Below are 27,087 nucleotides of genomic sequence, written 5' to 3'. Positions count from 1 at the left end.
AAAAAGGAGGAGTTATAGTTAGCAGAGATGAGGAAGACTGTGTGTGGAGAAATTTTATTGTTTTATTTTATTATTGGTGGTAGATGGACTCAGAATTTAATTTTGGATATGTTTGCTTTGAAGTGTCTTATTATTTCATTTTGAAACCATTTTATCAGACAGTAGTAAAAATCTCTCTTTTAAAGGGAAACAAGGGAGTAGAATGTTTGTACAATTGTGGTGGCTCTAATGTTTTTGTGCACATTATGCAGGTTCTCTTTTCTGTTAGTGTACTATCAGTAAACATGTTCAACTTGGATAGTGATAGATTAAAAACTGACATTTGTATTCCTTTGCCTTCCCTTAAGATTTCACATAGACAACTTCCCCTCCAGAAAAAAACCGTAACTACACTGATTTGTTAATTCAACAAACTCTCCTTCAGTACTACTATGTGCAATACATGGTGTTAGGTACAGTGGGGAATAGAAAGACATGGTGTCATAAGAGTAAATTATCTATTCGGTATCATCTGACTTGTCAATATAGCAGGACCATTATTAGAATTCAGCTATCTTTATTCCCAGCCTAGTGTGTTTCCTTAATAATGTACCTTTTAACTATGTAAAAGATAGCAAATACAGTTCATCTGTGTCAACTTTAATCAGTTGATAGTGGCTGACTAGCACATTGTGAATGGGGTCAATCAGAAAGAATGTCATTAGATCAATTAGCTATTACTTTATATTACCTAAATTTAGTATGATTTAAAATTTTATAATGAGTTTATTAAGTTTATAAAGAGTTCTGTTTCTGGCATGGCCTGATAGCTCCATTGCACAATTCCTTCTGCAGAAAACTACTATAACTTCTGAACAAAATAGGAAAAATAAATACCCAAAAGCACTGGAGAGTAAACAAAAGCAGACAGAAAATAGAGGGAAGTCAAACATTGAAGTAAGGAAATAGCACTGCGTGAGTCTCTGCCAGGTAGGGTGGCTAAAACTCTTACAAACAAAACCCCTCGGTCTTGTTGGTTTGAAGAACCAAGGACAGGGTTTGGTGTAGCTGCAGGCCTTGGAAAGTATGTGTGCATGCATACTCAAAGTAAATTAAATTGCCTGCTTAAATGAAAAAGAAAAAAGTTATTCAGAAAAAACAGAACCCAAACTTTTTACTCATATTACTCACAACGTTTGCAGTAGAATGCAAAAGTATTCAGTGTCCACAGAAACAAGAAGACATGAACCATTCCAAAAAGAAATCAATGGGCTAACTTGAAGATAACTCATATGTTGTTATTAGCAGATGAGAATCTTAAAGCAGCTGTCGTAATTGCTTAAGAACATAAGGGAAAATATGTTTGCAATGAATAAATATAGGAAATCTTAACAGAGAATTTGAAGCAGTAAAAAAGACCCAAATGGAAATTTCTAAAACTGAAAAAAAAAAAAAATCTGACATAAAACTTTTAGAATGGAAATGAATAGGAATCATAACCTAAAGATAGATCAAGGAAACACCTAAACAGAGAAGGGGAAAAAAACAAGATTTGAAAAATGAGCAAAACCTTACAGACTGGTAGGACACTAACATAAGGACAACCTTCATGTAATTGGAATGGCATACTTGCCAGAATGGCTACAATTAAGAGCACTAACAACATTCACAAAACACACGTCTGCCCAGTGACCTAGCAACTCTTTCCAGGAGACATGAAACTTATGTACACAAAAAAGGCCTGTATACTAATACTTAAGAGTAGTGTATCTATCAGTAGCCAAAAATTGAAAATAGCCCAGATTCCTCTCAAAAAAAGACAGGATAAGACTTAGTGTGGTGTACTTGTACAATGGGCAATAAAATGGAACAAACTACTGTTCTGTACAAAAGTGGAGATGAATTTCAGAACTATTATGCTTAGTGAAATATAAGAGAAAAAAGTGTATACTCCTTTAATATTATGTTCTAGAACAGGCAACATTTATATAGTGTTTCAGAATAGACAAAACTAATGTGAACAACAGTTGCACTACCCGGGAGTGGGACAAGTATTGATTGAAAAAGGATATTAAAGGAACTTTCTGGAGCAATTTTAATATTCTGTAGTTTTCAGTAGTTTGTATTGCACAAAGGCATACTTTTGTTTCATTGAATGGTATATATTAATGCTCGTTTATTTCATTTTAGATCAACGTTACCTAATTAGAAAAATGTAGACAAATACTGAACTCTTACTACATACATGATGAAGTATTTGTGGGTAAGAAAACATATGTAATGTATAGTGTTGACAAGATTTTGGAAAAGCAGATATTTACACTGCTGGCCAGGAATAACAGCATGAAAGGAGCTCGTATTTTTAAAAATTCACAAAAATTCATAAATGTGGCTACTCTCTTAGCAATTCTACCATTGGGATTTTATGTTAAGGAAATGGTCAGAGATGTACAATAAAATATGCATAAGGATGTTCAACATAGCATCATATATAATATGGCATATTGCCAAAAATGTAGTGGTCAGCAGAGTCTGATTGCTTATATTAATTATGGTGTAGCCATAGGATATAGGATACGTACATTTGTAGTCACAGTAAGTGTGTTGATCAATATGAGAAACTAGTTACAATATATTGTTTTTATTCAACAGTTGGCAAACTGCAGCCTGATGTCCAAATTTGGTCCACCACCTATCTCTGTAAACGAAGTTGTATTGGAACACAGCCATGCTCATTTACTTATGTATTGCCTATAGCTGCTTTCACACTACCGCAGTAGAGTTGGGTAGTTGCAACAGAGACCATATGGCCTACAAAGCCTAAAATGTTTACTCTTTGGCTCTTTACTGAAAACATTTCCTGACTCCTGGTTTAATCAAATTAAATTCTAGAAACACAGGAAGGGCTTGCCTAAATTAACTAATTCCATAAATTTATGAATACTTACCACGTATCCAGCCCTGCACATAAGCTGTCTACATAAATGTGACTGAAATAGATTCAGTCTGCATTCTTTTTAAGTATGGTAGTGGAGATAGTTATCAAATAAATATTCAAATTAAAATTAATTCTATAAAGGAAGAGTGCAGTGAGGAAATGTTAGCAGGTGTTATTTCTAAGTGTTGGTAATATTGGCAATTTTAAAACTTGATTCCTTTTCTAAGTTTTTTCTAGGATTTAAATATATTTCATTGGAAAAAGGTAATGAAGATTGAGTAGATAACTAGACACTGCTTCAGTAATTTTTAAAACTTTCTGATATCGCTCTGAATACATAGAATTAAGTTTAATTTACAGAATTAAGTTTAATAGCATGTCTGCTTAAATATTATTGGATGCCTATCACATGTTCAGTATTGTGAGAAGTGCTGTGGAGACGGAGTCGAAGCCTGAGACTTGCTTTTAAGTACCTTATTGTGTGGTTGATAAGAGACAAACTAGGCACAGAAAATAGAATTACATTATATAAAATAGTTTATAATAAAATACTTGTATGTTACTTTAGAAAAAAATAAGCCAGTGAATTCTGATTTAGGCAGGTGAGACTTAATGAAGTATGTGGGTTATCAACTGGACCTTGAAGTACAGCTAATTATTTGTCTAAGTATAGGGAAACTGGAAAAACATTTCAGACCAGAGACCCAGGATTTAAGGCACAGAGGTGAGAATGGGCATGTTTGTTGATACAGTAGCAAAGAGATTGACCTTAGGAGACCAGTGGTGCATTAGGGGATTAGTGATGTAGATAAAGACTGAGAGTCAAGGCTGATTTTGGAGTGTCTTAAAAGTCTGAAACAGAAGTTTAGATTTGATTTCTGGTTAAAAAGAAAATCAGAAGAATTTGAAATCTGTTCTTTCTACCTACCTTTATTCCTTTTTTTCCTCTTTCTTGGTACAAATAAAATTGAAAGATTAATTTTGCCACCAAATACAAGACAAATTACAAGTTTACTTTCTAAATTTTGGCTTTCTGCATTCTTTTAAAACCAGAAGCTGGTTTTCATTAACAGTGACAGACAACAGTGTAACCATGTGTGTTTGCTGGAACTAAAAAACGTCCCTGTCTCAGATCGCTGTAGCATAACCTCTGGCATTTATTTAAAGAGTGAGGCTGTTGTAAGAGAATGAGCATTAACTGCAATGTAGTACTATAGAGATAACTGAACAGTCTTTTTTTATTGTTGTTCTTACAGGTGTCCTAAGGCATTAGTCCTTACCTTCTCTGGAGAAATTGATTCACCAGATTTGTCAGACTTTTAAATGTAACATTTTTTTTATTTGAAGTCCTCAAAGCTAAAGAAATATATTCTTTGCTCTAAGAATGGCTAAATAGCTAAACACAGTTTAATCTTTTAATTTAATGGCCACTGACTTGTGCTTACATAATCTGAAAGTTCACATTGTCAGGCTGCTTTTTTCCCTCTAATCAACACCAGTAATTTTACTCTGTATTCTGATATATTACCTGTGTCATATTACCTTTAAAATGCATGCATGAATGATCTGTTTACGCTTAACTTTTTCATCCCTTTGATTCTTCATCATAACCTTAAAACTTTGGTTTTAATGACAACCAAATTCAAACCAGAACAAATTTAACTTTAAGTTCATATTATTAGATATCTTGCCTTATTTCAGCTATATCTACCAGCAGAGCTTAAGAAAATCCGATTTGACTTGACTAGACTTACTAGGTCATATCTTTCTGTAAGACTTCCAGGTCATCACACACAGCTCAGCTTCTTTTTGACTTTCTGAACTTTGCCATGTATTTTTTGCAAAGTATTCCTATAGTTCAACCCTGTACTCGTACCTTCCTAGTCAGTGACATTGCCGGAGAACCAAGTCATGCATAGAATTAAAGTGATGGGCAGAATCTTTATGATATTTTTCAAAGTGCTTTATGTAAAATATTGGGTAATTGACTAGCTTTAGGTCAAACCATGGGTAAATATCAAGCACATGATTAGAAACCAGTTCTTGGCCAGGCATGGTGGCTTACGCCTGTAATCCCAGCACTTTGGGAGGCCAGGGTAGGCAGATCACTTGAGATCAGGAGTTCGAGACCAGCCTGGCCAACATGGTGAAATCCCATCTCTACTAAAAAAAAAAAAAAAAAAAATGCCAGGTGTCGTGGCCCATGCCTGTAATCCCAGCTACTCAGGAGGCTGAGGCAGGAGAATCGCTTGATTGCAGGAAGCAGAGGTTGTGGTGAGCCGAGATCATGCCATTGCATTCCAGCCTGGGCAACAGAGTGAGACTCCATCTCAACAACACAACCAAAACAAAAAACAAAAAGAAAGAAACCAATTCTCTGCAGTAGTATATTGTCTAGCTTTTATAGTTGTCTTTTTAAGCCTATTGGGTCCTTGAGCATTTTATGTGGTGATTCCATTTCAATTCTGACTGACTTTTCTAGGCAGGGAATACCCTGGCTTTATTGACTCAGTAGGAACAGTTGTATTCCATCTCAATACAGATTACTGCAATTACATTGTCTGCTTATTTCTTGTCACTCACCTACACAGACTAAACCAGACCATCCTAAGAGAAAAGTCAAAGCTATATTTGGAAATTTGAAACCCTCTTTAAAAGTAGCTAGATGTTCATTGAATCCTAGATTGTGTCAATACAGTGTACAAATTTAAATTTAGGATATGTTGCATTTTATTTTTTTCCTGGTATATCTCCCATAGATATATTTTATGCCTAGACTGCAAAATTTGAACTTTTGGAAATTAGAATATCTGATCTTATTGAAGATTTGACTAAGTGTACTTTGTGATGCATTAGTGTGAAAAATCTTAATTGTTCCTTTCCCTCTTATTTTGATTCTGGCTTCAGAAGATCATCTGTGGTTAACTTATTTATTGTTGAGCTCATTGAGGAACTCTTTCATTTCATTAGTACCCGGTGATTTTCAGAGTAGACCTAAATAGGTCTACTATTTACTTCCGCCTCAGTGGTTAAGGCTTCATGCAACTTCTTTTGTGTTATCTTTTTATTTCATATCTTCCCTGGTGAAGTCTGTTTAGATGATGAGATTCAAATTGTCATATTCTTAGAGTAGAACCTTTACTTTGCCTGTATAATTGAAGTGTATTGGATCTTCATCTCTCACACATAGGCTAAATCAGTGGTCCTCAAACCTTCATTGTACTTGAAAATTATCTAGGAATTAAAACAAAACAAAATAATAGTGCACGTTTGCCTCCACAAAGAGAGATAATTGTATTTTTTTCCAAAACTTTCAAGGTGATTTGAATGTGCATCCAAAGTTGAGAAATAATGGATTAGCCAAAGGAACAGGATTTCTCCTTAAAGCAGCCCGTAGCAACAACCCATGTAGATTTTGCTCATTTGTATATCTTAAAGTTACATAATTTATTATCTAAAGCACTCTTCTATATAAGCCATAAGTTTTTGGCTGTTTTTGTTGTTAGATTTGTGTGTGTATGTGTGTTTGCTATTTCTTTACCTTTACTTCCCTTACTTCCATCTTGGCGGTTAAACGCCAAATTATCTAGGTCAGGTTTCAGGTTCTTTTCCAGTAGGCCAAGGATTCTTAGCAAACTCTTATGAAATAAGAAAGTATGCTCTGGCAGCCTTAAACCTTGACCTCTTTTGTATCCTACCAATTATATGGCTGCTTCCTTTACTAACCCTGTTGCACACAAACTTCACCTTCTTTAGCAGCTTCTTCCTACTGTGTGTTCCATCAGTGCGTTCTTTGATGTTTCAGCTTTCATATATGGATTCTAATCCAAATGAGCAGAGATTGCTTTGTGATCATTGAGATTTCTGCATACTTAGGATGTCATGCTAATAATTGATTGATGAATTTAGTGAAGAAAATGATTGTGACATGGAGAAAGAGTCTTTAACCAGCATGTGCGTGTATTCTCTGTCCTCACCAAGATGATGGTTCTGTCACTGAGCACAGTAGCTAAGGAGGTACTGGTGACCTGCCCTGCTGGGGAAGAAGGACTTGTGTGGTGACACACAATACATACTTAGCTTCAAAAGCTGTTTATGGATGGAATTATAATTTTGTTCCAGTTAGCGAATACATATTGTAGAAAATATATACAGATAAAGAGAGTTGATTATGTAAAAGTCTTACTGGGTTTAAAAAAAAAACGCGACTTTCTGTCAAATATCACATGTTCTCACTTATAAGTGGAAGCTAAGTAATGTATACATAAGGGTACAGAGAGTGGAATAATAGACATTGAAGACCAGGAAAGATGGGAGGGTAGGAAGTGGATAAGGGATGAGAAATTATCTATTGGGTACAGGGTACTGTATTCAGATGATGGTTACACTGAAAGCCCAGACTTCCCCCCTACACAATATATCCATTTAACAAAGCTGCACTTGTACCCCCTACATCTATACAAATAAAAAGTGAAAAAGAAAAAACCAAAAACACATGACTTTTGGACCAAGTTATCAATTAGTAATTATTATTCTGTATATTGTCCAGGTAAATTCTTAGCATTTTCTTTTTTTTTTTTTGAGACAGTCTCGCTCTGTCATCCAGACTGGAGTGCCTTCCTGCAATCTCCGCTCACTGCAAGCTCTGCCTCGCAGGTTCCCGCCATTCTCCTGCCTCAGCCTCCCGAGTAGCTGGGACTACAGGCGCCTGCCACCATGCCCGGCTAATTTTTTGTATTTTTAGTAGAGACGGAGTTTCAACGTGTTAGGCAGGATGGTGTTGATCTCCTGACCTCGTGACCCGCCCACCTTGGCCTCCCAAAGTGCTGGGATTACAGGCGTGAGCCACCGCGCCCGGCAGCATTTTCTTTTATTCCACCTTTTTTGGCATATACATTTTATACTTGTATATGTCTAATTTTTGAGCTTCATTAGAAAAGGCTGAATCTAAGATATCATTGTTGGCCTTGCTAGCTAGTACATTTTTATATCGATAGAATAACTTTTTTTGCTATGTCGGTATTTTATGTGGGCCTGTTTGAATATCGATACTTCCTCCTCATGAAATACAGTTAACTTATTTGGGCAGTAAGGAACCTCTTGACATTTTGACTTTGAAGAAACATTGCTTTTCCTGTAGTGTTTTATACTGGGTAGTTTATATGGGGTAATTGTTATAGAAATTGGATTCTTCCCTTTTTTCCCTATACATTTTAACATGTCATTTAGTGAAAGTAAAGTTATGCAAAACGTTTATATTAAATAGACTTGTTAAGTATGTCTTTCCTATCTGCTACATGATTCCTACTGAGAGTGTTAATATTCAGATATTCACTTATGATGTCTGTTATTCAGGAATATACCTATTTGTACCATAGTCTTCATCATTGAATGATTGCTGTTAAAGAATGTATTACATAATGATATTTTGCATTAGTGAATGGAATATATCAATTTTTTTCTTTCCATTTCCTTTTTGTATTAAAAAATTCCAAGATACAAGGAAGTAGGTCATGGTATCTATAAACTGCTGAGGAACTGAAGTATGTATTATGAAGTAAAGATTGAAGCTCAGTTGCCCTCTAGGGGTTCAGTTTTAACACAGCACATGTAGAAATAATTTACTGAGATCTTGGGGGAAGGGTAGATCTGCTGAATGTGGGAGCCTATTTTTCATTTTCTGTTAGAACCTGACTGGTCATTAAAAAGCTGGTTTTGATTATTTATTGCAAAAGAGAAGAATAGATCCCATTTTTGTAATATACAGTTTAATGAAATATCCTTTTTGTTTGCATAATTTTAAAGTCAGGGCTTTTGTGCTGGAATAATCCAACCATCAACACATTTTTAGGTATTATTTGGTGACCAATTCTCAGATTCTTTCTAACACTCTTTTGTCTTCTCAGTGTCACCTCTATAGCACTTTTAAATCAGCTTCCTCCCTTATTCTGCCCAAATCCAAGAACAGACTCCAGTGAAGTGGCTTCTTCATGAATCCTCTTACGTTTTATGAGATGTGATCATCATGAAACTTTTCCTTTTGGTTTCAGCACCTTTGATTGGCATCTTTGTCTGGATTAGTAAGACTATTTCTCTCAGTTTGAAACAGAATGGCTACTGGCTGTCTAGTTTAATTGATGCCCAACTTTGCATTGATTGAGGTCCACATAATTTATGTTGGAATATTTCTCTGGTGCAAAGTGCTCTACTTTGTAATTGCAGAGTTAGACTCCTACTGTTTTGGTAAGGGGGAGCAAATTTTTTTTCCTGTTATTGAAAATGTTAACTTTGACTTGTGTAAACAGTAAATAGGTTTATTGTAATTGCAGATATTTACATATTTTAAATATTTAAATCCATTTCTATACTAAATTTGGAAATTTACGTGGTTATTGGTATACTTTAAAAAGATTTGTGTGTTTTAATATATGCTCTTTTATTCCCTTTGAAGGATGCTGTAAACTTTACTCTTTTTAATATATATTGGTTTTTATTTTTACCGTTATAGTTATATTGAGCTTTTCTATTTTTTTTCCTGATGATTTTGGAAAAATCTCCATTATTAATGGTCAGAATCTTTCATTTTTATCATTGATTTATAGTAATTTTATTTTTAAAGATCAGTTTTTATGTGTTATTTTACACTCTGAAAACCATGATTAGATTTTGATATATATTAAAATATTAAATTGGCTATAATATAGCTCTGTGCTGTCCAGTATATTAGCCAGTAGTCACATTGGCTATTTAATTTTATATTAATTAAAATATAAAATTTAAAATTGAGTCTCATAAGGTACTAGCCACATTTCAAATGCTCAGTAGCTGCATGTGGCTTGTGGATACCACATTCGACAACGCAGACATCAGTCATTTCCATCATTACAAAAAAATTTATTGAACAGGTCTGGTATTGATATATGAATCTTCTTAAATGTGTTTTTAAAAATACCTTAATGCTGGCAGTTTCCTGTGTAAAATGAAACATGAAAATGTTATATGTCTATATTTTATTAAAAGAACATTTTGGAAATATTTAAAAGTGACTACATGTGAAGTGAGTTTACCTTTATCATAAAGTTAGCATATATTTCTGATTGTGAGCCAAGTGATATCAAATAATTTAATAAAATTATATATTTTTGACATATGTAAATACATCTACTTTATCTCCATCTTGTGGTAGAAGTATCTGGAGATCCTGTTAAGAATATCATTAAAGCTTATTCATTTTTACATTGACTTAACCTTGCTCTTTCTCATTTCCATAAATGTAACATTAAGTGTTAAATGTTTCTTTAGGAAATTTTGGCTCTTACTGAAGGACCCAGTTAAAAATGATTTTAGGTTTTATAGTTACTATTGAAGGTAAATGTACAACTGCAACTGCCACATTTTGACTGTGTGTTGGAATATTAAAATAAGGAATACAAACATTTAAATCGTGGTTGAGAGGAAAAACAAAAAAGAAAGCTTTAGCTGCTTACCTGCAAATGTAGCTTTGTGTTGTTAAAGAGGATTATGATGAATATATTTATGTGATAAATTTATAAAGTTTGATAAATTGTTTCATACTGACTAATATTTTTTATAATTTTTATTTTTATAGTTTCTTGTTTTTAAGTATACTCACAGTCCCTTTGTGGATAATTATGATTGTAAGATTGTTTCTGGAAGTAAATGAAAAAGTGATTATTAAAACACTTTGTAAACTGTAGCATTTTATACAAATACATAATCTTATCTTTTAAAAATATATAATATGAAATATTTAGTTGGGAAGACCATCTCAGAGGTTTAAGAACATATTTCCAGTCAGGTCTATTTGTATCATTCTTTTATTTTCTTTTTAATTTTTTGATGAATTTCTTAATATATTGTTAAAATTTTTATATCTTTGAGTTTTTTTAAAGTTTTTGAATTAAGACTAATACAGTCACAAAGCAGTATTAATTTAGAGTTATGTTTCAATATAGAAAAGTCTCTGAGTACTCTAAAAATTCTGAAAGAATATTTTAGTTAAATTTTAAGACTTAAGGAAGAATTTTGTGTAGAAAATAAACTTTAGTTAGACAACATTTAGATAGTTTCTTTTTAAAATTCATTTTGTTTATCTTACTAAGTATTGGGGAAGGAATAGTCTGTGAAATGGAAACACCTAAATTATTTATTTAGAAGATATTCCAAGTAGGTAGTAAGATATAAAAGCCAAGTATAACATGAGATATTTGTGGGACAATGAGAAGATTAGTTTAATTATATAAAACAATTTAGTTGCTGTTTAGGGTCATATTTTGGTGCTCCTTGAAAGCCAGGCAAAGAATTTTAGAATTCATATAATAGAAAACAGGGATTTTTATGCTGCAAAGATCTTTATTTAGGGAGAAGGTCTGTGATCTCAGAAACGTTAGATGAGGCCTGTGAGGTTAACTACTACCAATGCAGGAATCTTTCTAACAATATGTGAGACTTCATTTTCAATACATCTACTCTAGTTCAGGCATTCAGTATTTCCTTCCTTCCTGCATTTTATTGTTGTGGGGGAAAATAACATCATGCTTTTATTCAATTCATATAAGTAATACAGAAAATATGAAATGCCTTCCAAAAATTACTCTAAATTCTACCATTCACAAATACAGACATCTCTCTGGGAACAAAAGGATAATACAAAGGGATTATATTATATACACTATTTTTTTAGTGGAATTTAGAAAACAAAAGGTTTGCTAAAGTTTATGTAAATGTTTCTTGATAAAAGGTTACTTGCCTCCATCATAAGAAAACATATTATGAAACCCACTGACAAGGTTCAGTAATTATGTTTTAACTCTGTATTCTAATTTTGAACAGTATTGAGTGATTCCTGTGTGTGAAAGTACAATTATACTTCCTCCAGCTTTTCTCTTTCAGGTCCCAGTTTCCGTAAGTTGTAATTTTACATTGTCATAACTTATAATACTTATATTCTTTTCTGTAACTATAAATCCAGTGTTCATCACATTTTGTCTTTAAAATTTTTTTTTGATCCGTTGCTTGATTTTATTGCCAATAGTTAATTTAAGAAGAGTCTTTGGGTTCTAGAATCCTTGATATCGTTCATGGTTGGGAATGACTGCTTGTTGCCTTATACATTTGTGACATGTAGAGTGGATATAATATTGTCAGGTCATATTTTCTGTACCTCAGGACTTTGTAGATACACATTACATCAGTATTTTATGACATTAAATGTTGCGCTGGGAAGTCTGAGAGCAGCCTGATTTTCATCCCCACCCCACCTTGCAATCACCCTACCATAGATGATGTGATTTTTCTGGTTGGATCCTAGAAGAATTCTTTCTGTATCCTTGAGTTTGAAAGCTTAACTGGGATATATCTTGTATCAGTTCTTTCTGGAACATACTGTGCCCTTTTGGTTTGTACTTTTTTTTTTTTTTTCCATCAGAAAACTTTTCCTAAATTGTAATTTAAAATGTTTTTTGTTTCCTTTTTGGGGGAAATTTTTTTCCTCAGAGATAACCAATCATCCTTGGAACTTTAAAACAAAAATTAACATTTGATGTTATTTACTGCATAACTAATTATTCCAAAATGTAGTGGCTTAAAAGAGCACATACTTATTAATCTGATAGTTTCTGCGAGGCATGTATCTAGGTATGACAACTGGGTCCTCTGCTTCAGTTTCTCACAAGGCTGCAATTAATGTGTTGGCTAAGGAGGGTCTGTGGTCTCATCCGAAACCTTGACTGGGGAAGGATCTGCTTTGAAGCTCACTCATGGTTGGCAGCATTCAGTCTCCTGTAGAATGTTGGGTTGATAGCCTCGCTTCCTTCCCACATGAGCCCTTTCCACATGGCAGTTTACTTCATCAAAACATGCAAGCCAAGAAGACGAGAGAGAACAGCTGGTAAGACATGCCACAGCCTTTTGTAACTCAGTCATAGGGAGTGACATCCTATCTGCATTACCATATTCTTGGTTAGAAGCAGATCACTAGGTTTAGCCTACTTAATAGGAGGGGTGACATGGACATGAAGGACATTAACAATAGGAAGCTGGGATCATTGGAGGCCATCTTGGAAGCCGTCTTCCACAATAGTTGCCTACCATGCCTTGGTTTTCTCTGTGTTTGTATTAACCTTTTTTCCCCCGTGATACTTACTGTGATTATCTTGAGTAATTTAAATAGAATTTTTCATTTGAATTTTAGCTGTGTCTATGCTATTCGTTTTATGTTTCTGATATATTTATTAGCACTGTTATGGATTTGTTTTGGTCTTCAGTTTATCTCTTCTGTCATCTCACTCTGTTTTATCAACTATTCCTTGAAGTCTAGTTTTCTTGAATTTATGTTTTTATTAAGTTCTAATAGTGTGTGACATTTGAGATGAATCTTCTTTTCCTTAGGCATGTTTGCAGAGTTGCCTTGCTGTTTCTCTGAAAAATTGTGGGTGAATGCTCTTTAACACTTCTGCCACCTTTTTCTGATGTTTGTTTTCTCCTGTGGGCTATATTGTGAAGGCTGGGGTGTTCTTTTATGTACTTTCCTGAAGCCTGAGGGAGGGGGAGAGGGAGCACATGGCCAATGCACTGTTTTTGTTAGGTAGCCTTCAGGAATGTTTCCTCTTTTCTGTGGGGTTACCTTTGGGTTATCTTCTCTATTAAGTGTGGATCCCTGAAAAATGGCATACCCTGGTGGTTTTTCTAGCCCCTGCTGAAATCCCTTGAAGGTGGGTAGAGGTTTTTTTATACTAAATGTTTTTCTTTTGTTTTGTTTTATTTTTCTCTGGGCTATTTATGCCCTTAGTCTACTTCTCTCAAAAACGAGGAGTGTTTTTTAGTGGAAATTTGCAAGATATTTGAACTCATTTTCTTTCCCCAGTGCATTCTAGGGGCTAGGATCCATGGCATGCTGAGCCTTGCCAAAATCTTTCCTTTTTTCCTACGTTTCGAAATTTGTAGTATGATACTATCCCCCTTTTATGGCATAGTGGCAGCTAGCCAATTTTTGTCTTTTTAAAACTCTTGTTTATCTTATAGAATATTGAGGAAGAGTTTAAGAGCTTACAATATCTTGCAGTTTTACCCAAAACTGCCTTCAATATCTTTTCAGTTGTTTTATTAGCATGAAGACTAGTTTTTTTCTATCTAGAAAATTTCTTTTTCTCCTTCTTCCCTGATTTTACCCTTATCCTAAATGTTGTTGCTAGGTAAAGCTTTTTGAACTGATCAGTTTAGTTTATGTCATTCCCCACTGCTTATAGGATCAAGCCTAAGCTCTTATATTTAAGGTCACCTAGATTTTTACTTCAGCTTACTTTAGTGATAACAGTCTCATTCCCTTTCTTGAGTTTTCTTTTCTGGCTAAATTTAAATATTTTCTGTTTTCCCGTAGATGCCCTAGGTAGATTTCTAAGATGTGGTTAGTATATAATATGGTGTTTGTGAACATTATGGTTTTTAAAAAGACTTCTTAATCTCTTTATTGCCTTTCCATAGGAACGTACTTATTTATCAAGATTTATCTAAAAATATGGTCTGCAGAAATGAACATAGATGTGCTGTGAGTACTGTGCAGTTGTGATTGCAGCACTGATAATTAAGATTGCTTTAGTTGTTCTGTCGTACTTCATCAAGTTGTTGATTCACATTGAATTTATAAAATGTCATTCTATTCTAAAACTTGGAAGTATTTTTAACCTAAATGTAGGAATTCGCATGTATCCAAGTAAATTTTACCTTTAAACACTTTTTGCCCTGGTTGGCCATACTATTGAGAGTATTTTGAATCTCCAATTAGTTCTCTCTTATATCTATATATGCTAATCATGCCTTTAGTGATTTCCTGCACATCTCTAAATAATAATTTTGTGGGTAGGTAAGTGCAGTAGTTCTATTACTTTGCATCCTTTTAATTTCATATAGTTCTGTTTTCTTCCCCGGGTCTGCCTGGGTGACATGAGAGATAAAAAACCGTGGTGGTTCTGTATATGGGCTCAAGCTGGATGGAGGAGTTGATATTAGAAAAAAGGGATGCTTTCCATTTGATTAACCTACAAATAGAGGGACAATTTTTTTTTTTTCGGGTGACCGGGGAGGTGACAGTGAGAACGGGAAGCATCAAAGGGAGCTTTGGCAGAACTTGGTAACTGAAGAGAAGACCACTGAAGAGAAACATGATGATGCCAGGAGTTTGATTTCAAATGATTTGTAAGAAACAGTGAACCTGGACACATTAAGTTTGAGGTAGATGATTGTAAGATATCAAGAAGATATTCATCTTTAACGAAAATTTGCTTTTGAGGCTTAGGTTCTAGATTTTAAAACAAAACAGACATCTTTTAAAAGTAGTCTTTCTTTTTTTGAGATGGAATCTCTCTCTGTCACCCATCCTGGAGTACAGTGGTGTGGTCTCAGCTCACTGCAGCCTCTGCCTCCTGGGTTCAAGTGATTCTTCTGCCTCAGCCTCTAAGTAGCTAGGATTACAGATACCCACCACCATGCCTGGCTCATTTTTGTATTTTTAGTAGAGACCGAGTTTCACCATGTTGGCCAGGCTGGTCTCAAACTCCTGAGCTCAAGCGATCCAACTGCCTCAGCCTCCCAAGATGCTGGGATTAAATGTGTGAGCTACTGTTCCTGGCTACAAGTATTCCTTTTTTTAACTTGAAAACCTTTTTAGTTCTGTAAAATCTTTGTTAATTTTCTTCCTAAGACCTTTTATATTTTACATGTAAGATTAAATTTGAACTAAATGGATTTCAAATAAAAGAAGAGAATAATTGCTATTTTTGAAGAACTCATTTTAATTGGTTAGAATAAATATTAGGCAGTGATTTTTGTAAAATGGCCTTTAAAATATTAATGTCTGGTTATATAGAAAGTGCTGTAACAGGATCATCTGCTCTACCATAACTTCAGTATGCCTATTAATGGTACATAACTGTGGAGCAGTTATGTGAGTGAGCTCTGTCAAAAAAGTTATATAAATGAATTGCAGTCAGGAGAACTTTATTCAGTGGTTATGTATACAAAATTTACCCCCCTTAATGTGGAAAAAATTTTTATAATTGCTTTATTTTCTTACAGAATTGGCTTCTAAAGTTGCACATTGTGTAATTGTTAAGTAGCAAAATTTGGGGGTAGTATTTCCTTTTTGTCATGTGAAATAAATATTTCTCTTTTACAATACAGGACAAATAAATTTTTGTGAAACATTGCAGATGTTAGATGGATTTGGGAGAATTTTCCATAGGATTTCACAAACTAAGTAAGAGGAGGAACTTATATAGCTACATAAACAGTAGTGAGTACCAGAAGTTTATTAATCTGTTTGTATTACATAAATAAAAATAAAATGCTTTAGTTGTGAGTTAAAAAGCTAATGGAAACTGATATAGGGAAGTTAAAGTCAACATAAAGTAATAATACCAGAAATCCTAAATTTGTTGTATTTCAGTCATTTTTATGAATTAAAAAAATCTTTTTTAACTTGTGGTTCTTTAATTATTTTTCCCATTTTCAGTTTAGGAAATCTGTTTGTGTTCGTTGAGTTAGGTAAAATAGAGGACTTAGGTTCTTAGTGCATGCTAATGTGGTTACTTCTAGATTTGTCCAAAACATCAGACAGGATTCGTGTTGCCTATTACTCAGAGAGCTGGTTATATTAGAACTCAGGCTTTGGGTAGTAACTGAACCCTTCTTTCTTTGTTACCCATGGAGAAGTTACATAGATGCTTAGTTTACGGTGCTGATTATTATTATTATTACTTTATGAAAACAAAACAAAACAATCTGTAGACTTGAAGGAGCAAAGAATGTGGTGTTCACCCTGTGCTACCCCAGAAATACCCTTAGTGAATAATGTTTTTCTAACAAATTCATTTTAACGTGAGCTCATTTTTACTCTTAAGTGTTTAAGCCATTTTTTAATGTATGTCTTTTGTCTCCTTAGCCTTTACTTTCATTTTAGTGACATTGTGAAATTAAGCCCTATCTGATTCCCACAAGAGTAACTTAGGTACTTCTACATTGGCATTAGTAGCTATGCCTTCTCTTTAGACTAGGCTACCTTATCCATATTGTGTTTAGGAATTCATATGAAAATTTGTTCTTATCTACAGTTATTTTTTTCTTCATGCCCATTTTCCTTGAAAATGTTTAAAAAATATGTCTTGTATAGAATTAGAAACTTCAGTATCTGTATCACATCACTGGCTATAAAAATTATGTTACTGCTTTATTTACTTCCTTTAAGTTTTCCCCCAAAAATCTCCTTAGAGGGGCCTACCTGGCTGACCCTACTGAAAATGTAACCTACTAGGTCCTTCCTCCTATAACCTCCCACAGCCCTTAACTTCTCTCTCTTTTTCTGTAACTCTTACCACATTGTAACATACTGCACAATACTCCTTTTAGAATAAGGGATCCTGGTTTGTTTTACTCTTGTGTCCCTAGAACCTAAAACAGGCTTGGTACATAGACATGTTCAGTAAATATTTAACAAAAGAATGGATTAAGAATATACAGTTGTCCCTCATTATCCACAGTGGTTTAGTTACAGGATGCCCGTCCCTCCCCAGGAAACCAAAACCTAAATCCCATTAATACTGTATTTTTGGTCTGTGTTTGACTGTGGATATGGAACCCCCAGATAAGGAATGATATTTATTGGAGGGAAAAAAAAAACCCACGTATAAGTGGACCTGTGCAACTCCAACCCGTGTTGTTCAAGGGTCAACTGTATTATTTGAGATCTTTTTCTCCTATTGTATAGAATAAGAATTTTCATGCCCTAAACCAGTTACTTTCCATTTCTTTTCACCTGGAACATAGTAAGAAATACAGTTTAAAATACAACCCTGAGTACACATACATATGAACAGATTGTTAGAAATCTGAATTACTCTCTGCCCCCAGCTGTTGTAAGACTAAACAGGCCAGGAATTATGCATATATTCAGTAAACTAGAATGTGACAGATACTTCCTATGAAAAATGTAATGCTGAGACTCCTTAAATGGTTGGTTGATCACCATTGTAACCATGTAATATTTTATACTAAAACCAGATGACTTAGGAAATAACTTCCTGTTTGACATTAAAAAGATATGATGATTCTTTAGTTTTAAAGTTTGTACATTTTTGAGGAAGCTCTTTTAAGCTTAAATGTCAGCAAAGCAGCTGCTGCTTGAATTTACTTTGTAAAACACTGAATTATTCATTTCCGTAAATAAAACTTCCTTAGTAATTATTTAGCATTAATTTCTTTCTCTTTATTTCAATCAACCCTGTTGACATTCTGTTTTAAAATTAAAAATATTCTTTGTGGAATTTTACAAATAAAACTGTGACAGCCACTTTCTTTACTTCCTTTTGTTTTCGTAACAGGATTTCCAGATCCTGAGATGAGTTGTGTCTTATTGTTTATTTTTATTATTTTAATAAAAGTTACTAATAAAATGTAGAACACAAGTAAATTCTTATTTAAAAATGTCTTCTAAGTAGCTTCTAAGACCAACTGCTATGACTTTGACTTATTTAACATGTATTATCTTGAATTCTAACAATGTGAACTTGTTAGAAATATTTTAAATAATTATTTCATTGTTTGTATTCTCTGATTATTTAATAGAGTAATAGGGAAACAAGTAATGTTTGTTGTTTTACATTTCTTGGCACTCTTCCATCTGTTTTTGCAAATGTGGGAATACCTCCTTGAATTTTGTGCTGCCCTTCTAGTAGCCTGTGGTGAGTCCTTCCACCTTCAAACTCTTATTACTTATGTGGCCTCCTTGGGCTATCAGTCTTTACTGTTGTGTGATGTTTCTTGCCATCTTTCCAGAATTGCTGTTTTATTTATTTATTTGTTTCTTTGTTTAATTTTAAATATGTCACTGCCTTGCTGCTCCATTGGAGACTTCTTGAGGGCAACAGACAAACTATTTGATAGCTGAATACATATTTGGTAAGTTAGCGTTTTAAAGTAGCATCCATTCAAATGAAACATTCTTACCTAAAGTGCTTCTTGGAGCATACATTTAGAGAAGTTTAGTAACTGATTCATAAGACAATCAGTGTGGGCTTAAAGAAAATGTAAACTTTTAGCTAAGGGCCCATCTGAATCCCTGTTGAAATGTACTACAGCCACCATTACTGTGGCAGCCTCATAGGACCATGGAAGAGAATGAGGCCTGTGGAATTAGAGATGGGAAAAGTCTCCATTTAATTCCTCTGTCCTAGGTTCTACAATGCTATTTAGAATATAATTATGGAGACCTCTGCTTTAATAGTTGTTGTGTGGGTGATAGCAGTTTTTGTGGGAATAAACACAAGTGTTTAATTATTTTAGAGCTGAAATGTTCAAGGAAGCTTTTCCAGCAATGACACAGACCATCAGCCTTCAGCTGGGAGCCATTACGCAGACATGTTTTTCCTCTGCAGTATTTTAGAAAACAAAGTTAGCTATTTAAAATTGTGAGATTTTACATAAAACAAAAATTCCAGCTTAGAAAAAAGGTAAATCCTCAGATCTGATGATTCTGTATTTCCAGTCCTACAAGACAAACAATGATCTCAAATAAAGTAACAGCTGTACCTTTAAACATGGACATGTGTTGTAGTGGTTCATTACAGTTTTTGTGCTTGCACTGTTCATGTATTTATACACACACACACATTATGTATTTATATATACATAATATATATACAGATAGATATGTTTATGTACAAAAACATATTTCTCTGAAATTGCGCTTCAGTCATAAGTAAGAAAACCAAACTGAGCTGTTGTTCTGGTTCAAGAAAAACAGGATGGAGCCTTTTGTGAAGGTAAAGAATATTCTTTTGTGTTTAACATGCAAATGGGTCAACTTCCAAGTTGCATAGGTAGCCCAGCCTGAGTCTACAGTCTTGGAGAGTATCCGATCTGTCAGGTTTTGATTTTTATGTCCTTAATTATAATCTATAGGTAACTTGTATGACTCATTGGATATGAATTTTGGAAATCTATGCTTCCAGATTACTTTGCTTAATTCTTGGCTCCTCATACTTTTTCTGTGAAGGGATATATATCTAAGACACTAGGAAAAGCACATCTGAGGTAAGTAACACCCATGAATATTTAGTACATGGTTAATAACCTAGTTTGTGAGGTTTAGAAATAGTAAATTATATTTTATATGTAATATTCTATATAAAATGTATTTTTATATATTTTATAAAAATATATAAAAGTATATATATTACATATATAATAAAGATGTATAGTATGCAATGTTAGTACATACTAAGTATTCTCTAAATTATTTTTAACTGTAATAAAGGGTACATTTATCTGTGGTTCTGCTCTCTTAAATACATTTTTTAAAATTTGAACGTTTTCATCTGAATTTTTGAGTTTGCTAACAAGCCAAAAATCATTTCTATTCAATTAATCCAACAAATAATTTACTCTTCTTCTCTATCTTAAATTTGAAGATAATTAAGAAATAAAAGAGGAGGAACATCTATTTCATGTTCTGTTTAGTAGTAACAGTTGCAAATATGTAAGTATTTTATTCTTGGATTCACTAATTTCCCTGCTCAACAAAGATGGGTCAGTATATTCTGTTTTTTTTTCTGGGAAAGTCTTTAGAAATAATTTGGTTGTTTTTAAGCACATGCATGATTTTGGAGGCAGTGGTGGTGGAAAGAGTATGATGCAAAAAGAGCTGTTTCTTTACCTACCTTACAAATATCTGTGCCCGAAACAAGCCTCTTCTCTGAGCATAATCAGTCTTTAATAAAACTGTATTCCTAACTACTTGAGCTGATAAACAGTGAGGTTTGTTTTAAACAAGTCAAGTTTATTTTATGTCAATTTTCTATTTGCCCTGTGTAAGATATATTTAATTACTTTACTCCATCTCTGTGTTCAAATTAATCAGATTCTGCTACATATTGGTGCTCAAATTAGAATAATTCTTTAATCAACTGTGTTATCCATGCTATGGTAGACTAGAATAGAAAATCTACTCGTGGCATATTGAAGATGCATGCATTTTATTTTCTATTGTAATTTAAAAGTAAAATCAGAAATATTGATTTCTACTTGACTGGAGAGATGATTTAGTTTGAATATCAGCCTGATCTTAATCAGGTGAGAATTAATTGAGTTGGAGGTATTAGATATTCAGTGATGTTAACTGAACCATGATCCATCTAGAGAGAAGCTTGCTTTTGTACTGTGTTAGAATTATCAAATAACTCATGCACTACAATGTAAAATAATCTTTTCATGTTCAGCCTTCTACCTTCTTGTCTCATTAAATGCACCACTAAATTCATTCTATACACAGACTAATCTTTAAAGTAGCAAGCTAATACATCACAATTTAATAGAAAATTAAAAGCATAATAATTTTGTCATAAGATGCTGTTGTTGTCACAATTTTATAATGCTATATTTTCTAGTTACTAGTTTTAAAACCAAGTGATTAAACCTCTGCTTTTCAAGTATACCTGGGACTTTTAAGAAAACTCTTAGTCTTTTACTTTTTTTTATGTTCAACATTGCAAGAAGAAAGTGAGCAATTCAGAAGTATTTTAATGTTTATCTTCAGAAATAAAAATAGAGTCTGTAACATTATGTTGGTCTGAAATGTGACATGGGCTTTCATTTATTTGAAGAGTGTGATAGCAATATCATAAGTGTTGTGAAAATATAAATGGTGAGATAACACCTCCATAGGACTTGCTCTTAAGTAGTAAAATTGTAGTCTTTAAATAAACTGCAGCTAGAACTGAAAGGATCGTTTTGCCTTGTTAACTACGGATACTATACTTATTAAATGTCTAATTAAATTTAGTATTACATGTCTTTATTTCCTCCTTTTTTTCCCTTAAAACTGAAACTTTTGACTTATTTATTAGCAAAGTAGCACGTATTTTCATTGTCAGATTTCTTCGATTTTGGCAGTTGGTGTGCAGTGTTAAATTAAAAGAAAGCCAATAGTGTGACTTTTGATAGTGTCATTTTACACTGGAATAGTGTTTTTTGCTTGATATTGCTATAATGGGAATAGTAGGATCTATGTAGCTGTATATTTTGTGAAAAGGAATATCCAAATTTATATTCGAGAGCAATTAGGATTTAATAAAATTAAGCCATAATTGCAGAGACATTCCTAGAGTGCGATGTTCTCATGAGATACAGTGGGTTCCCCACCTAGTTGTTACTAAACAGCAATTTAGGGCAGAAAGGCCTGCTTAGGAAAAAATGAGAGAGAGGGAGCTGGCTTTTTCACTCAGCTCTTGGAAGCCGAGGCTCCTCTTACATAGACTCCACTGTCCCCTCTCCAGCACCCAAAATGATTTCCATCTCTCTCTCTCTCTCTCCTTCCTTCTTCCCTCCCTCTCTCCCTCCCTCCCTCCCTCCCTCCCTCCCTCCCTTCCTCCTTCCCTTCCTCCTTCCCTTCCTTCTTTCCTTCCTCTCCTCCTCCCCTCCTTCCTTCCTTTCACCCGTCCCCCTCCCTCTCCACCTCCCCCTTCTCCTTCCCTCTCCCCCTCCCCCTCCCCTTCCCCTTCCCTCTCCCCCTCCCCTCCCTCCTCCCCTCCCTCCTCCCCTCCCCTCCCTCCTCCCATCCCCTCCCTTCCCTTCCTTTCCTTTTTTTTTTTCCATAGTATTCTGTAAGGTGTAGAGAGTACCAAACCACAATACAAATGTGTTTCTTCAATTCTTGTCCCTGCCAGTTTCCCTCCTGTGAAATAACCATGGTTATCAGTTTTCTTACATATTCTTTCATAGCCATTATGTGCTTGCAGACATACCCCCCACACATACACACATACACACCCCTGAAACACAGAAATGATAATGTTCCATAATACTCTTCTGTACCTTGCTGTTTTCACTTTTATGTCTTAGAGATCTTTCCCTATCAATGTGCTATTGTTTTTTTAATGGCTACATAGTATTTTGTGATACAGTATTAATACTTAAACAGTTGGTGTTACTGTGATAGATTTGATGACATCACCAAAAACCACATTTCTATAAAAGTACTTTTTGCTTCGGGTGAGAGAAGACAAGATGAGAAATGGCTAATAATATGTCATTATTTTAATGATTCCTCACAGATGGGAACCTATTTACTACTATTTTGGAGACAAGGCCATGCTTTGTCACCTAAGCTGGAGTGCAGTGGCATGATCACAGCTCACTACAGCCTTGACCTCCTGGGCTCAAGCGATCCTCCCACCTCAGCCTCCCAAGTAAATAGGACTACATGTGTGTGCCACCATACCCAGCTAATTTTTAAAATTATTTATGGAGGCGGGGTCTCACTGTGTTCCTGAGGCTGGTCTTGAACTCCTGGATTCAAGTGATCCTCCTGCCTTAGCCTCCCAAAGTGTTGGGATTACAGGTGTGAGCCACTGCACTCGGCTTACTGATTTATTTTTGTTAAGAAAGACATATACATAGTCAATATCTGCATTGAATGAAAAATTCGACTGTGGTCGAATTTGGAGAATTTACTTTATGGATGCTGTATTTTTTTTTTAATAGAAGATGCTAATGTTTTTTAAGCCAGTTAAATAAATAAATTTGACGAGTGAACATATTATAAAGTGGATGACAAGGATCTGTTAATAGTCTGGAAATCACATACCTTGAGGAGGCAGCAAAGTTTGAACTGGTGCTGAGCCAGGAGAAGAGAAAAAAATATGAATGTTATTTCCTATAGTGTATGATGAAGCGGCAGCATTAGACTAGCTTTTTTCAGCCTGTACTACTCCCATCCCCCATCAACACATACACACGATGGAACTGGCTGCCTTGTGAGTTAAGGAGTTTTCTATCACTACAAATGTTTAAACAGTAAGACGGAGTGGGAAACACTTTCTGAAATAGATTAAGTGACCTCTAAAGGCCTTCACACTCTAACCTTTTTGATTCCAGAAGTCTGGAACAAGACAGCTGGTCCTGTCCAGGGCCCTTGAGAAGTAGTGTTTAATGGTCACTGTTGACTCATACTCATTGCCAGAATGGTCTGTAGACCACTTGCAAGTATGAAAAAGTCCAGCAGGTTAGTTTATTACTTGCATTACTAAAACATGGATCCTACTTTTGTTTCTCCATTGTGTAGGTGATGAGAGAACGCAAAGCATCTGCTAGAGGCAAGAAATCCTAGAAGGCTCCATGTTCAGAAGTTTGCCAGTTTGTGTGTGTGTGTGTGTGTGTGTGTGTGTGTGTGTGTGTGTGTGAGAGTTGCTTTTATCAATATCTATTAATGAATTGGTCTTTTAACAGTGAAGACTATGTGGGGCAGCAAAGAGTTGGGATATGTAAGAAAAATGTATTTGGGGAGACTTAGGGAATCTTTTCCATGTGATCTCTTAAAAAAGATAGGGGGATTCGGTGCTTTCATTTTCCACACCAGACTGTGCAAATGTGTCCCTTTCAAATTCTGGTAGCACTTAATATCTGAAACATGAAATTTAGCACTTCATTATATTTTGTTTGAAAAAGCCCCTTTCTAATGTGTAAAATCTTTATTTTAAATATTTAAATATATTTTATAGGAATACTAGAAAACACTATGGAATCAGAGAGTTGAGGTATCTGATGCTATTTGATTTTATATGGTTGCTAAGTGGTCATGTAGCAAAAAATCAGCAGCAGTGTCTACTTTAATCTTTCCTATGGTAGTGATACAATGTGATGAACCATTGCCACTTGCTTCCCAGGTCTCATTTGTGACCTCATGTGAGATACTTGGCCTAAGTTAAGTCTCTATTGCATGGGCATGGAAATTTCTACCAAGCATAGGAGTTTTTCCTGTGTTCTGGAAAGGAATAAGTGAAATCCAATAGTAATTACAGATGTTTTTCTGAAGTGAAAAGACCTGGTTCTAAACCAGTCTATGTATGCCACACTATTTAACCTTGGAATATGATGTAGCCTATTTAAAGTTCAGTTTATTCATCTGACAAATGAAGATAAAAATAGTGCTTACTTGATAGTGTTTTTGTACAATTCAAGTGAGCTAACATACATAAAGTATCTAGTATAGTAGTGCCTGGTACAAAGTAAACAGTTTATCTTAGTTGCCATTTTCATGTTTTTATTGCTATTATTACTAACATTATTAACTACCTTGCAAAAAATGATTAGGAAGTTGTCATTGGAAAATGGAAAAAGAAGAAAAAGGCCACCCAAAATAAGACAGTTTCTATTCAACATTATTAATGTATTCTTGACTTTTGGTTTTCCATTATCTATGTTCCTAGTGTTTTAACTGCTTCTTGTAAGAATCACATTTTAATCCGAAATTTATATTCTGATCAACTGAGATAATGAATCTCAGTATCCTCCTAAAACTTTTTAATTTTCCTATGAAACCCCAAAGTTTTGTTACTGTTTTTTTCAATTTTGTTTATGGATAAATTCTGAACACAGCCTTTACTAAACTGAAGAGATAGTCATGATAAAGTACAATGTTGGAAATTTTGATCTTTGTCAAAGAAATTAGATAACAGTAAGGGCAGAGATGGTTTAGCAACATATTTTAAAAAATTAAAGTGAGTTAAATCAACTAAAACCTCATAGAAAATGAGAATTATTAACACTCCTTCAATTAATTCACTTATTTATTCAGCTAGTTGTTAGATAAATATATGTGAATATTTACAGATATTCATTTGTATACAAATAAATGCACAAATATTTGTTTGTTGAATAAATATAAGCTAAGCAAGTAAGCTTTGCTGAATGATTATTTTTTACCTTAGTCTTTATTTTCTTAAATATTTTATTTTGATTAGGTATTTTAATAGGCTTAAAAGGATCAGTGGATAAGAAAATATGTTTTAAGGAAAGATATGGAAGATAACTAAGCCTAGAATGATCATAAGTTATAAATCATAAAACAGTAGCCAAATCATCATCAGCCACCTGTTTGCATCTCACCTGAAGTATAGGGAACTAAAAATGTCTTTAGCTATGTTGTCCAACGTGGTCACCATTAGACATACATGGCTATTTTAATTAAAATAAAAAATTTAGTTATGCAGCCACATTAGCCACATTCAGCTTGGGCAACATTGTGAGACCCTGTCTTTTTTAAAAAATATATATCTTATTTAACCTAATATATCCAAAATAATATCTTTTTAACATGCAGCCAATATAAATTTTTTTTTTTTTTTTTTTTTTTGAGACAGAGTCTCGCTCTGTCGCCCAGGCTGGAGTGCAGTGGCCGGATCTCAGCTCACTGCAAGCTCCACCTCCCGGGTTCACACCATTCTCCTGGCTCAGCCTCCCGAGTAGCTGGGACTGCAGGCGCCCGCCACCGCGCCCGGCTAGTTTTTTGTATTTTTTAAGTAGAGACGGGGTTTCACCATGTTAGCCAGGATGGTCTCGATCTCCTGAGCTCATGATCCGCCCGTCTCGGCCTCCCAAAGTGCTGGGATTACAGGCTTGAGCCACCGCGCCCGGCCTAAAAATTTTTAATGAGATATTTTATATTCCTTTTGTCACTGGATTTTTTTTCATTTTCTGCCTATGTTAGGTAGAATAATAGTCCCCAAAGATGTCCCAGTCATAATCCCTGAAATCTGTGAATATGGATATAAGGAATAACTGTCCTAGAGAACTGAAAATAAAAGCTATGTTTAATGCATCAAACATACGAAGTCAGGATTTTTATCTGTTCTAATCCCCTCACTGGAGTTATGTGAATCTAAGGTATTTCTGGACAGTATGGTTAAAATTGTAACATAAAAACTGTTGGGTGATTTTCACTCATCTTAGTAGATGTCTCAACAGCATTTGACAATAATGATTATTTCTTCCTTGACCTAAACTTTCCCAGAAAATACAGTCATCTGATGGATACAATTTGTTAGTTTTTATATTTTAACGTTATATTCAAATAATTTATAGAAGAATGAAGACAGTGGCTTTAGAAAGTATAATAAGAATTTAAATATAGCAAGCCCCAATTTTTATTTCCTATTTTACTTGTTCTGAAAGTTCTATAACTTGGAATGGTTTATGTCCTTTGATTGCCACTAACTGCTCATCATGAACCTAGAACATAATCTATTTTAAAGATTCTGACTCCGTATAGCTCTAATAGGTTCTAGTTTACCATTAATCTTTAAATTTTTTTTTTTTTTTTTTTT

At 34.2% G+C, this 27,087-nt stretch overlaps 1 protein-coding gene and 1 long non-coding RNA gene across 6 annotated transcripts in view; both read left to right on the top strand.

Annotated features, from left to right (window-relative positions):
- The window catches only part of CMC1 (C-X9-C motif containing 1), a 78,872-nt gene that overhangs the window by 36,993 nt on the left and 14,792 nt on the right, over positions 1-27,087 (top strand). The window lies entirely within an intron of this gene.
- On the top strand, positions 15,640-26,477 carry LOC144339501 (uncharacterized). Its single transcript, XR_013414506.1, has 3 exons — positions 15,640-18,886; positions 19,889-20,020; positions 23,861-26,477. It is a non-coding gene; the product is annotated as an uncharacterized LOC144339501 (long non-coding RNA).

The sequence above is a fragment of the Macaca mulatta genome, chromosome 2, assembly GCF_049350105.2.
Source record: "Macaca mulatta isolate MMU2019108-1 chromosome 2, T2T-MMU8v2.0, whole genome shotgun sequence".
Lineage (NCBI taxonomy): Eukaryota > Metazoa > Chordata > Mammalia > Primates > Cercopithecidae > Macaca > Macaca mulatta.
The sequence above is the reverse complement of the archived record's forward strand: the minus strand, read 5'-3'. Positions and strand labels throughout refer to the sequence as shown.